We start from the raw sequence: 13,687 nt of genomic DNA, 5'->3' as shown, positions 1-13,687 counted from the left end.
TTCTCCCTTTTTCACCTAATTTTTAGTAAGTCCCTATTTCTTCACACTTAACTCCTTTCTCCTTATTCTTTGGTCTTTGTTCTTCATTTTTGCTCCTCTTTAACTAGTTTTGATCCGTTTCTTCGATCAAATTAATGTAGTGACAAACTTTCATCAACAGGTCCCTTAAATAACTTGCAACCAAGGAGCTTCAGTCATCTACATGATCTCTCACCTTATGTAAGTAAGTCCCTTAAATAAGCTAAAAAACCATGCGTAATAAACCTATTAAAACTTTTAGGTTTCCATGCCTTTGCAAAGGGAACACACATGTACTTTTTGGAAATTACATATTAATATGATAAATACATACATTTTTCTTATCCCAAAATATAAGGGAAAAAAATCAACTTTCATCTTTTCAAGGTAAAATTAAATGCAAATTGTATTTAATTTATTTTCTCTCCCATCTTTCCTATAATCAAGTGTCAATTAGAATTGTTTTTTTACATCTTTCAAAGCAATTTATTTCAACAAAATTTTAGTCAAATTATAATATTGTTATTTTTTTTTAATAAGTGTTTGATTTTTTCTCTTATATTTTAGGAGAGAGGGAGAAAGAGGTAAAACAATTATCGTTTCTTAAAAGGAAACAAATCATATCAATTTTGATATTCGTTTTGATTCTTAAATTGAAGTTATTTCTTTTTTTATCAATATTATTTGAAATTTTCACCAAATCAAATAATAATAAATAGTTGATTAAAGGTGAAATTTTATTTCAAAGTCTAAAATCATGACGACTTTATGTTATTTTATTTTATTTGGTCAATAAAAATATTTAATAAAAAAATTGAAATCTCAATAATAAATATATGTAGTGATCCACTTAATCTAGTTTTAGTTGGTCAAAATATAAATCTTAAAGAGTAAATTAAACCCAAACTTAATTAAATTCTTGTAAAAAAACACATAAGGTAGTCTTAATTCTTAAGAAAATAATGAAAATGTTTATCGCCTATAAGATAGATCACAAAATAAAATTTCCTTAATCAAATGAAAACCGCAGAGCCTACCTGAATCACCACCCGTCTTCCTAGAAATGTTGCCCGGAGATCTTCCGGAAGAACTTATCACAGAAGTCTTATCAATCCTTCCGGTGAAATCTATTTTGCGATTCAAATGTGTTTGTAAGTCATGGGAATTTCTCATCTCTGATCCTTTTTTTTTTTGTTAAAAAGCAACTTCATCAATCCCAAAAACGAAACAACCATCTCGCGCTCATCGTCTGCAGGCCTTGCACACACAGTACCCAATATTGTTATGATAGAGATTGTTCTGTCGTACCCTTTCCTCTCAACACTTTACTACTTAATCCATCTGTAACCATTCCCATTCTTCCTCATCACCGACTGAGAAATAAACGTCGTTTCCGAGTCATCGGTTCTGTCAATGGATTGCTCTGTTTGTTTAATTCTTATCGAACTCGTAGCGGTCCATATGGTCCTTATCCTCGAAACACCTGGTTTCGTTTGTGGAATCCGGTCACCAAGAAAATATCTCAAAAATTAGGCTCAATTACCCATCCTGAAGAAGATCGATCTAACTATCTCAGGTTTGCATTTGGTTATGATAAATCAACCAACACTTACAAAGTAGTGGCATTTTGTCCTAATGAGGTGAAAATGTTTAGTTTTGGTGATAATGTTTGGAAAATTATTCAACATTTTCCTATAATTCCTTTATATCATGTGGTTATGGTTCGCCATCGAGAGCAGCGTATCAATGAAGGTGCGTATTTAAGTGGCACTATTAATTGGTTGACCATTTTAAATTGTGAATACTTTGACTGAAACTTCCAAGAGGAAGATGTAGATGTTCCCAAAATGGATCAATTTGTGATTATCTCGCTCAACCTGAGCTCGGAGACATACCGTAGGTTGCTTCCCCCGTGTGGTTTAGTTGACGTCCCATCTATTTAACTATTAGTGTGTTGAGGGACTGTCTTTGTTTTTCCTATCATATTAAGACTGTCTTTGTTTTTCCTATCATATTAAGACTACTCATTTTTCTATATGGATGATGACGGAATTTGGAGTTCAAGAGTCTTGGAATCAATTTCTTAATATTAGTTATGAAGACCTTCAAATTGATTATGAATCCCGTCGATATAATTATGATTATCGACTGCATCCGTTGTGCTTTTCTGAGGATGGTGACACAATAATACTATCAAACAGTCATGAAGAGCAGACATTTCTCTATAACTGGAGAGAAAATAGAGTAGAAAAAACTAGAATTACCAACCATGTATTGTGGATGTTTTCTCATTCTTATATGGAAAGCTTGGTTGCGACCGGTGGTTGAAACTAAGTCACTCTTCATTAATTCATTTGTTGGAACTTATGCTATTGTTTTATGTTGTTTGAAATCACTGTCCTCTCATAATACTAGATTGTATGTATGTGTATTTCTTTTATGATGGTTTAGGCTAGCATACTGTTAAATGATCATATGTCAGCTATTCTTTTGTGTTTGATGATATTAATTGTGTTGAATGATTTTTATTTCACAAAGGATGCAATTTGGAGAATTATGCATTCATTTTTTCCATTGCATTTTGATATTTCTCTAATAGGTACTATGGGTCCATTTTGAATCCTAGGACAACAACCCCAACTTCAAGCACATTTGACGTTATTGGTGGTTGCTTGCAGTATGATAAGAAGAAAGGAGAAGAGGAGAGAAATCTGCCGGAATTTGTGGTCCTTTTGATGTTTTTTTTTGTTTTGTTTCTTTGAGACCTTTGTAGAAATTTAGTGAATTTGTCACTAACTATTTGTTTTGTTGGTTTCTCTACTAAACTGTTATTCGTGTAAGGATGCAAAACTCTATATTATCGTGTAAGGATGCAAAACTCTATAATAGATATTCTTGCAGTTGCATAAGTTTTAATATATGTTTATTGCTCACCCTTGTTTCCTTCTATGAATACTAAAGTTGAATAAGTTCATTTTCTATCAAATGTCTGGTAGTTAGATCATAAATTTCTAAAATAACATATAATTGAAGGCGCGGCTTCTAATGTTACAATTTTTTCTTGACGGTTTGATGAAGATTATGTTGAAATTCAAAGCATGGTTATGATTGATATATGCCAAAGTTTTATGTGCAAGTTTCCAAAATGTTGCAGTGGTGATTGTTTGTCTGCATTGAGATTTGAGATTACCACCACCTCATTGTTATCATCCAGTTGTCTTCCTTGTACGGTTCCGTGTTAATCTCTAATATTACTTGTTATTCATATACTTTTCCTTGAAGAAAGAATTTTGAAAATAAGTTTAGAAAAGTTAGAATTTAATATGTTTATCTGAATTCTACTTTTTCAAGTTATTTTAATTTTAAAATTTTAAATTTGATGAGAAATAAGATATAGGGAAAGAAAAAGTTAATAAAAAATATTGATGATCCTAAGAAGAAAGATAGTGACTCAAGGAAGAGTAAAAATACGAAGATGAAGTTTATATTTTTGGGGTAATTTTCTTATTACTTAAATTGATTAATTAAATTATATTTGTGTTTGTATTAGTAGCAACCACAACTTTATAAAATAGTCGAAGGATTTTGGACTCAAAAAAAAGGTTGAAGGATTAATGCATCCAAACACATCAACAATTATAATCACTTAAGTAAAAAAAACAAGACCCCTAATATGTAAAACTTAATATTGATATTAACTTATCCTAATAGGGTAGAGAAGAAACTTTTATCAAAAGGAGAGGTGAAGGGAAGAAAAAGGAGGGGCAAAATTTTTAATTATATATATTTGGTTTAAAATATGAAAGGGGAGGGGAGGGGAGGGAGAGAATTTTTATTGTAAATATGTTGAGTTGTAATTCCTTGTGTCGAAGTAGGTTGCTCAACAGAATAAGGAAATGTAGAACCATCTAGTATGTTGAGTTGTGTTAGTGTGTCGAAGTGTCGAAGCATGTTGTTTCACACAAGAATTCGATTTAGGCCTATTTTAGTAGTGTTAGCTATTTTGGGCTTTTATAGTTTTGGACTTTACCTTGAGGTCCAAGTTAACCTAAATATATAAATAGAGGGAGTAACCCTTATTTTTGTAATGAAGTGAATAGAGTATTCATAACATTGTATTCACAGTATTTTGCAGTTGCAAAGTGAATAAGAAGTTTTCCACAGTTTGTGGGCAGAGAGAAACTATGTAGAATTTTATTACTCTTCTCATTCATTGTTCTTTACACTCTTTCTTTCTCAATTATTCTTCTCGTTTCATTTATATTGTGTGGGTAATAACAATCTTATTCATAAGATTGATTAAAATTCTCCATAGGTTTTAGGGGATTTCCAACACCTGGTATCAAGAGCTTCGGTTTAATCGATTTGTGGGAAGAAAATCACCATGGTAACGAATCATCCAAACGGGTATTTTCCAGCAAATCATCTGATTCTCAAGAACAACAATTATAAGAATTGGTGCAAGCAGATAAAGGTTGTGTTCTGTTATCAAGATCTTTGGGATCTTGTGAAGGAAGGAGTAGCAACACTTGCAGAAGTCGCGACAGACAAGGAAATGTTGCACATAAAGAATTGAAGAAGAAAGATTATAAAGCTCTCTTTATAATCCATCAATGTGTTGATGCATATAACTTTGAAAAGGTTAGCGATGCAGCGTCAACGAAAGAAGCATGGAAAATTATGGAGAAATCGTTTGGAGACGCATAGAAGGTGAAAGAGGCGAGGTTACAAACTCACAAAAGGACATATGAATTGCTTCAGATGGAAGACAATGAAAACATAACTGATTTCTTCACCAAGGTTACAAAACTAGTGAATCAAATCAAGGTATATGGAGAAGTGTTGACATCAAGATTTGTTGTTGAAAGATCTTGAGCACGTTGGCTCCAAAGTTCGACCACGTGGTAGTAGCCATAGAAGAGTCGAAAGATTTATCAAAACTGACAGAGGAAGAGCTTCAAGGGACACTCGAATCTCATGAACAAAGAATGGCTGAAAGAGCTGCATGAAAGTCGAATAGTAATATGGCTTTGCAAGCTCAATCAACAAAAGAAAGAAAAGGCAAAGGAAACTGGAATGTCAACAAAGGCAGATGAGGCTACAACAATTCGACTGGTCGAAATCAGCAAGAAGGAAACTGGTTGAATCAGAGAAAACCCTAGAACCAAGGTAACCAAAGAGGTGTTGTTGCAGGTAGAGGAAGAGGTGGTGGTCAAAATCCAGATAAGAGTCACATTCAGTGTTACAATTGTCATAAGTATGGTCACTATTCTTAGGATTGTCCAGAAAAGCAGAAGACTCAAGAAACGTATGCAAAGCTGGCGAAACATGAAGAAGAAGAGACATTATTGATGGTTACAACAAGAGATGAAGAGAGATTCAAGGACCAGTGGTACTCGGACTCAGGATGCTCATCACACATGTCTGGAAGAAAAAATTGGTTTGTCAACATAAAACCCTCAATGAAGAACATGGTGAAATTTGCAAATGACAACACTCTAGCAGCTGAAGGTGTTGGTGATGTTCTGATTATGAGGAAAGATGGCAAGAGGTTAGTAAATTCAAATGTGTTGTACATACTAGGCATGAATAGAAATTTGCTCAGCATACGGCAGTTAGTCGAAAAGAACTACAAGGTGTCGATCGGAGACAAGATGATGAGAGTTCTCGACTCAAATGGAAGGTTGATCTTGAAGGATCCAATGTCTCAGAATAGAACCTTCAAGATTGAACTAAATGTGATGGAGCATAAGTGCCTTGCAATAGCAGCCAACAGAGATGAATGGATATGGCATTATAGACTTGGCCATCTCAATTTCAAAGACATCAGAGATTTGAAGAGAAGAAATATGGTTTCAGGATTACCAGAAATCGAAATTCCAAACAAAGTGTGTGAAGAATGCGTGCAGGCGAAGCAGCATAAGAACATCTTCAGTAAGGATGCAGGAAGCAGATCGAAGGCAATTCTTGAAGTCATATGCTCTAATGTATGTGGTCCTCTCCAGGTGGATTCGATTGGAGGTAACAAATACTTTGTTACGTTCATATATGATTTCAATCGAAAATTGTTGTCTTACCTGATCCAGAAGAAAAGTGAAGTGATCGAGGTATTTGCCAAGTTTAAATTTATGGTCGAAAGACAGAGCGTTCAAAAGATCAAGATTTTGAGAACTGGTGGTGGTGGAGAATATGTGTCGAAATACTTCGACGTATTATGTGTGAAAGAAGGGATTGTTCATGAGGTGGTGCCACCCTACACTCCATAGTAGAATGGAGTCGCATAGAGGAATAATAGAACCATTATGAATATGGTTAGAAGTATGTTAAAAGGCAAGCATCTACCCAAAGAATTATGGGGAGAAGCTGTGTCGACTGCGACATATATCCTGAACAGATGTCTGACGAAGAAGCTAGAAGGAATCACGCCAGAAGAATGTTGGCCTGGTGTCAAGCCTAGATTGAGTCATCTGAGGGTGTTTGGATCTATAGCACATAGACATGTGCCAAATCAGTTGAGAAGAAAACTTGATGATAAGTCGAGTCAGATGATCCTGATAGGATATCATTCGAATGGAGGATACAAATTGTTCGACCTAGTGAATAAGCAAGTGAGGATCAGCATGGACGTGATCATATATGAGCTTAATGGGTGGGATTGGACTGAGAATGTCAAGAAATATTCAGTGAGAATCTTTTGTGATGAACCAACTAGTGAAGTCAAAAGAGAAGTTTGACAGGAAGAAGTCATAGGTGAAGGAAGTACAAGCAGACCTCGAAGAACAAGACACATGCCTGCAAGGTTGTAAGAATGTGTGATTACATCAGATGATGTGGTCGATGAAGAAGGTGAGCTGGTACACTATGCTTTCTACGCAGATGTCGAACCCGCCAATGCAGTTGAGGCATTGAAAGATTCGAAATGGATGAAAGCAATGGACGAAGAGCTGAAGTCAATCGAAGTCAACAACACTTGGTCACTTGTCGAATTTCCCCAAGACAAGAAGGCAATCGATGTGAAGTGGGTATACAAGGTGAAGTTAAATCCCATAGGAGAATTTACTCGACACAAGGTGAGACTTATGGCGAAAGGATTTCTTCAGAAAGAAGGAATCGACTTTGATGTAGTATTTGCACCTGTTGCTAGGATCGAAACAACCAGGTTGATTGTTGGTCTAACAAACATGAACAACTGGCAGATGTGTTAGATAGATGTGAAATGTGCATTCCTGAATGGCCCCTTAGAAGAAGAAGTTTATATTGCACAACCAGCTGGGTTTGTGAAACAAGGCGAAGAAAGAAAGGTGTACAGGCTGCATAAAGCCCTGTATGGACTTAAACAAGCTCCAAGAGCTTGGAACAAGAAGATAGATGGCTTTCTAAGGGAGAAAGAATTTGTAAAGTGCAAATCTGAACATGGAGTATATGTAAGAAGAAGCAAGAGTGAATTGCTTATATTATGCCTTTATGTCAATGACCTGTTGATAATGGGTAGCTGTAAGAAGGAGATCGGAGACTTCAAAGGTGATCTCAACAAGGAATTCAAAATGTCAAATTTGGGTGACATTTCATATTTCCTTGGCATCAAATTCTACAAGAGTGGTAGAGGTTTTATGATGCACCACAGAAGGTATGCAGGCGAAATACTCAAAAGATTTGAGATGCAAGATTGCAACCTAAGTTTGACTCCAGCTGAGCCCAGATTACAACTGTCAAAAGATTCAGATGAAGATGATGTCGACCCAACCCAATATAGAAGACTTATTGGGTCACTTCAATACCTTTTTCATACAAGACCTGACTTAGGATACAATGTAGGTATGGTGAGTGGGTTCATGCAGAAGCCAAAGGTATCACATCTATCAGCGGCGAAGAGGATACTAAGGTATCTGAAAGGAGCTCTCGACTATGGCATTTTGTTTCCTGCAACTAATGAAGAAAAAGAATGAAAATTAATGGGATACACCAACTCAAGTTGGTGTAGTGATGCCGAGGATCGAAAATCCACAGGTGGTTATGTGTTTATGCTAGGTGGTGTACCAGTTGCTTGGAGTTTAAGAAAGGATCCAGTAGTGGCATTATCGTTGTGCAAAGAAGAAGACATAGTTGCTTCTCTTTGTGCATGTCAAGCAACATGGATGGTGAATCTGGTCGAAGAGATAACAGCGAAGAGTCGTGGATAAATTACCATGAAGATCAACAGCATGTCAGCTATCAATCTGGCGAAGAATCCGATAGCACATGGTCGAAGCAAGCACATCGAAATGAGGTTACCTTATCTTCGAGAGCATATAGAAGATGGGAAGATGAATGCAGAACACTGCAAAACTAAGAGTCAGATTACAGACATCATGATGAAGGGAGTGCAGGTCGAAGTGTTCAAAAGACTAAGAACTATGATGAATGTAGATAACTTAGACACAATGAATTAGGTGATGTGTTGAATTATAATTCCTCGTGTCGAAGCAGGTTGCTCGATAAAACAAGTAAGTGTCAAACCACCTAGTGTGTTGAGTTGTGTTAGTGTGTCGAAGTGTCGAAGCATGTTGTTTCACACAGGATTTCGACTTAGGCCTATTTTAGTAGTGTTAGCTATTTTGGGCTTTTAAAGTTTTGGGCTTTGCCTTGAGGTCCAAGTTAACCTAAATCTATAAATAAAGGGAGTAACTCTTATTTTTGTAATGAAGTGAATAGAGTATTCGTAACATTGTATTTACAGTATTTTGCAGTTGCAACGGGAATAAGAAGTTTTCCATAGTTTGTGGGTAGAGAGAAACTCTGCATAATTTTATTACTCTTCTCCTTCATCGTTTTTTACACTCTTTCTTTCTCCATTATTCTTATCTTTTCATTGTTGGGTAATAATAATCTTGTTCATTAAGATTGATTTAAATTCTCCATAGGTTTTGGGGGATTTCCAACACCTGGTATCAAGAGATCCGGTTTAATCGATTTGTGGGAAGAAAATCACCATGTCAACGAACCATCCAAACAGGAATTTTCTAGCAAATCTTCTGATCCTCAAGAACAATAATTATGAGAATTAGTGTAAGCAGATAAAGGTTGTGTTCTGTTATCAAGATCTTTGGGATCTTGTGAAGGAAGGAGTAGCAATGCTTGTAGAAGCCGCGATAGATCAAGAAAAGGCTGCACATAAATAATTGAAGAAGAAAGATTATAAAGCTCTCTTTATAATCCATAAATGTGTTGATGCAAATAACTTTGAAAAGGTTAGTGATGCAGAGTCAACGAAAGAAGCATGGGAAATTCTGGAGAAATCGTTTGGAGGCGCAGAGAAGGTGAAAGAGGTGAGGTTACAAACTTACAAAAGGACCTATGAATTGCTTCAGATGGAAGACAATGAAAGCATAACTAATTTCTTCACCAAGGTTACGAAACTGGTGAATTAAATCAAGGTATGTGGAGAAGTGTTGACATCAAGATCTGTTGTTGGAAAGATCTTGAGGTCGTTGGCTCCAAAGTTCGACCACATGGTAGTAGCCATAGAAGAGTCGAAAGAGTATCATAGAAGAGTAGCATACGTCCTTTGATACTCTTCAACGAAACATTTCTTATTCACCACACTAGCGCAGTTGACTGCGAAAAATCAACCGGCGAGACTCGAAAATAAAAACACACACAGAGCCGCCACTAAACGTTATTTATCCCAAGGTAGGGAAAGGAAACGCTCAGAGAAACCTGGAAAGACATGGTCTCGCGACCAGAGAGAAAAGGTTCGGGAGTCGGTTACGCGAGGGGAAGGTATTAGCACCCCTCACGTCCTAGGTACTCCTAGGGATCCACGTCCTAGAATAAAGAAAAGGTTGCTAAACATCACACACACACACGGGGAACGCAGGTGGGGTTAGGAGAAACGGAGCTCGATAAGGTATCGCACCTTATGCCTACATATCTTGTCTGGAACAAGAATCAGAGCCACTGTAGTTCGGCTTACGCACGCCAAACAACACAAAACAACACAAATAAGCAAGGGTGGCAAACATGGAGCCCGACAACCACTGGATGGAATTACGTCGGCATCCGAACCAAAACATGCTCAAAAGGGCAAACGTGGAGCCCGACAGCCAATCACTGGGCTTACGTCGGCATCCAAGCCAAAACAAATAATCAGATAACAAGTAAACACACGCAAAAGAGAAAAAGGTTGCCCGGAGTGGTCTCGCACGACCACCTGCCTACATACCTCGTCTGGAACGAGGATCAGGGCGATGTAGTTCCCCTGAAAGGGACTGAATTGCTAACCAGAAACCGGGGAAAGACACACAACTAGGGAGCTGAGACTCGAGCCTAATGTTGTCATGCATCGTTCACCTTAAGTTCGGTTTTCTATCCTACTTGCATCAGCAAACTAACCTAACCAGGAAAGAAGCTAGCACACAAGCATACCATCATATATCAACATTAAATGAGAACAGGTATCTCAAACAAGCATGTCAATCAGATATCCACATAACACGCACTATAGCCAAACAAGGGGCTCAATCAATCAGGTTTGACTGCCTAAGCAATCGTCTGTACAGGCTGTGTTTGCTCTTAACCTTGCCATTACGAGGCTAAGGTGAAGCAGATGAAAAGGTGAAGTGAGGATCAGACCTCACAGCTCTTATCCCTAACCAAGGAGAGCTTCTGACAAATGAGCATGGGTCCAGAATGGGGAACCCTTCTATACTCGATGACTCTGACACGACAGATCTTGGGCTTTTGATCTCAATGCTACAACCATGTAATGGGAGCAAGGAGAAGACTCACAGAATAGTGGGGGACAGACTGCTTGTCCCTACCTTCCACCAATTGCCTTCTTTGAAGGACTTTCACCTGCTTGGGCTTAAAAAATAAACATACACAAGCATTGCCTCTTAAGGAGGACTTCAGACAATTTGCCCGGCCCGGTAACAGCCGGGTCTCCAGACTACATGAAGTAAGAAGGTTATACCTCAAATGCAAGTTGCTTAAGCAAAGCAAAGCAATAGTTCACAAGGAACTGAGCAACTAAAGTACCTGGAAACAATCAAACTCAGTCAGTAATCAAGCAGACAAACCATAAACAACAAGTGTATAATCAATCAGTTTAAACAAACTATGCACAACACAAAGCAAGCTCAAGGCTTAAGCCCAAGCTTCAACACCTACAAAACAATGCTATGTTAATATACAAACATCAACAACATCAATTAAAATTGATTTGCATCATTCTCCATGTGCCTTATGCTTTTGATCCTGAAAAATCAAGCAAATATTAGCAACTAGACCACTAGGCCAAGCCTAGGGTCCAAAAGCAAGAAAAAATCTAAAACAGCAAGGTATTCATCAACCAACATCAAATTAACATCAAACAAGATCAAACATCATTGGTCTCATGTTTATATCATCCATCATGTTCAATTCATGCACAAAACAATCCATATGAGGTCAAATGAACCACCAAGCATACAAACAGAAGTATTGCATTCAAATCCATACCAAAACACATCAAAAAATTCTCAAATTAAATACACCTAAACAGGGGTCAATCAAGGTCTACCATGTCAAATTTGAGCTTAATTGGGCAAATGGAACCATGTCAATGAAAATCATCAAAAACAGACACAATTTCATGCTTCAATTCACACCATCAATGCATACATCCAATTCAAAAATTCATATCTCATTGAAAACAACAAAGAAATGGATGAGACCAAAACAGGGAGGTCACACAATGTGTCTAGTTCATGCATATCAAATTTCATGGCCATACAATACAATATGAGGATTTCCCAATCAATCTACCAACATGTATCACATGAGCTTGCAATTTCAACAACCAGAAATGAAAAATCATGATCAATTAGAAAAGGCAGTGAAAAATTCTACAAAAATTCATGCAACATCCTAACATATCAACAAGTCATCATGCAAAATTTCAGCCAATTCCAACATGCATAGGTTATCCAATTAAATTCAACAAGTTGACATCAAGAGGTGTGACACAAATTGTCACACCTAAGTTCCAGAATTTGCTGCTCTCTAACCAGGTATCAAAAATTCATGAAATTTACATATAAATAATCCTCAATGAGTCAAGAACCACCACAAAAATTTTCAGCCATTTATTTTATGATATGAGTATTTCATGACCAAATTGCCAAAATGTATCAAAATGTGACATACATTAGAAAAGTCTATGCCAAATAAAATATTTGCCAAGCACAACTTTGACCAATAGGTCAAAAAAATCCTACACAAGTCAACAAAGTCATAGAAAAAATCTCCATATTTTTAGGATTTTCCTCCAATTTTTTATGAATTTTTTAATGATCATATGAATTATTCAATGTGTTAAAATATTTTTGTAAATTAAACAAATTAATTAAAATTGTACAGTGGCATGATTTTTTACAATTTTTATGAATCAATATTAATTAATTGAAATCACTAACGGCAATATGGTAATTACAGCAATTTGGCGCGGTAAACAGCTTTCAAATTTCACAGCCAGCGAAAACAGATCAAACTCCACATATTTTCCAGAACTGCTTCGTCACTTTCCTAGGACTCAAGAACGCAAAGAACATTAAATCTCCACCAAAACTAACAAATCAATACTCGTTGGAAAGGTCTCAGAACAAGGAACGCGAATATGTCCACGATTTCACCTAAATGTTCCTAAATTCTTCGAATCGATGGAGTTAGGGTTTGCACACGAAACTTCAAATCCAAATTGCATGAGCTACAGTTCACCATTCACAAATCTAAGAGTATCATGATGCTCTACAATCAACAAACTATACGAAGCATATAATGATTTGGAAAACCGTGACGTTCGAAAACTCACGTACCTGGCATGGCAGCAGTGGAAACGGACGAATTCGTGAGTTTTTGCTCCAAACAGTCCAACTAGAAGCTCCAGGGAATGGAATGATGCGCTCAGGTTCGAACAACTCCACTCCTATTGCGCACGGTTTGGATTTGCCATTGATGATGTGAGATAGAACAGTCACGAACCAGTGCTCTACTCCTTCCAAACTTCCAAAACAGTTGATGTTGATGATGATGTGAGTTCAGATCAAAAGAAATTTCGAAAAATGGTTGAGAATTGGTGAAGAATTTTTGAGTTGAAGCTTTGTGTTCTTGAGAGAAAACTTGAGAATTTGGAGAGTTTTGAGATCCAACTTTGGGAAATGCAACTTTCTGTTATGATTAACCAATGATTATGAATATATATGTGCACTTAATCCAAGCTTAATCCACCTAATTAGCAATTTTGACATGTTAAGTGAAATGGTAATTTTGTAAGTGAGGGCAAATTGGTCAATTCCTTTAGACAGCTCATGCCACCTCAGTGACAGCACATACACCTTCTAAATATCATATGTGGACTGTAGAAACTTGTTTCATTCCAATTGGTGGAGTATTTCTCAATTTCACCTTGTATTTGCAAAATGTCCAATTTTAGCATTCCATTTTTCAACCCAAAACTCAAACCATGTGCATTAACCATAAAATGAATATTCAAACACACTTAAAATGCCATTCCTGAGGTGTTGGAAAAAGTCCCATTCAAAAATTCCAATTATTTTGACATTTGGACAATTTTGCCCCTGGTCCAATTCAGCTGTCCAGTTGAAAAGTGACTTTTTGCCTTGGCCATTTTTGGGAAATTCCAATGATGCAC

General features: G+C 36.7%; 1 long non-coding RNA gene across 1 annotated transcript; it reads left to right on the top strand.

The window, feature by feature from the left end:
* The first annotated feature begins 920 nt into the window (after positions 1-920).
* On the top strand, positions 921-2,951 carry LOC127087299 (uncharacterized). The gene is made up of 2 exons (XR_007789826.1): positions 921-1,770; positions 2,618-2,951. It is a non-coding gene; the product is annotated as an uncharacterized LOC127087299 (long non-coding RNA).
* The last annotated feature ends 10,736 nt before the right edge of the window (positions 2,952-13,687 follow it).

Source organism: Lathyrus oleraceus, chromosome 5 (genome assembly GCF_024323335.1).
Source record: "Lathyrus oleraceus cultivar Zhongwan6 chromosome 5, CAAS_Psat_ZW6_1.0, whole genome shotgun sequence".
NCBI classification, from domain to species: domain Eukaryota; kingdom Viridiplantae; phylum Streptophyta; class Magnoliopsida; order Fabales; family Fabaceae; genus Lathyrus; species Lathyrus oleraceus.
This window is presented reverse-complemented; position numbering and strand designations above follow the sequence as displayed.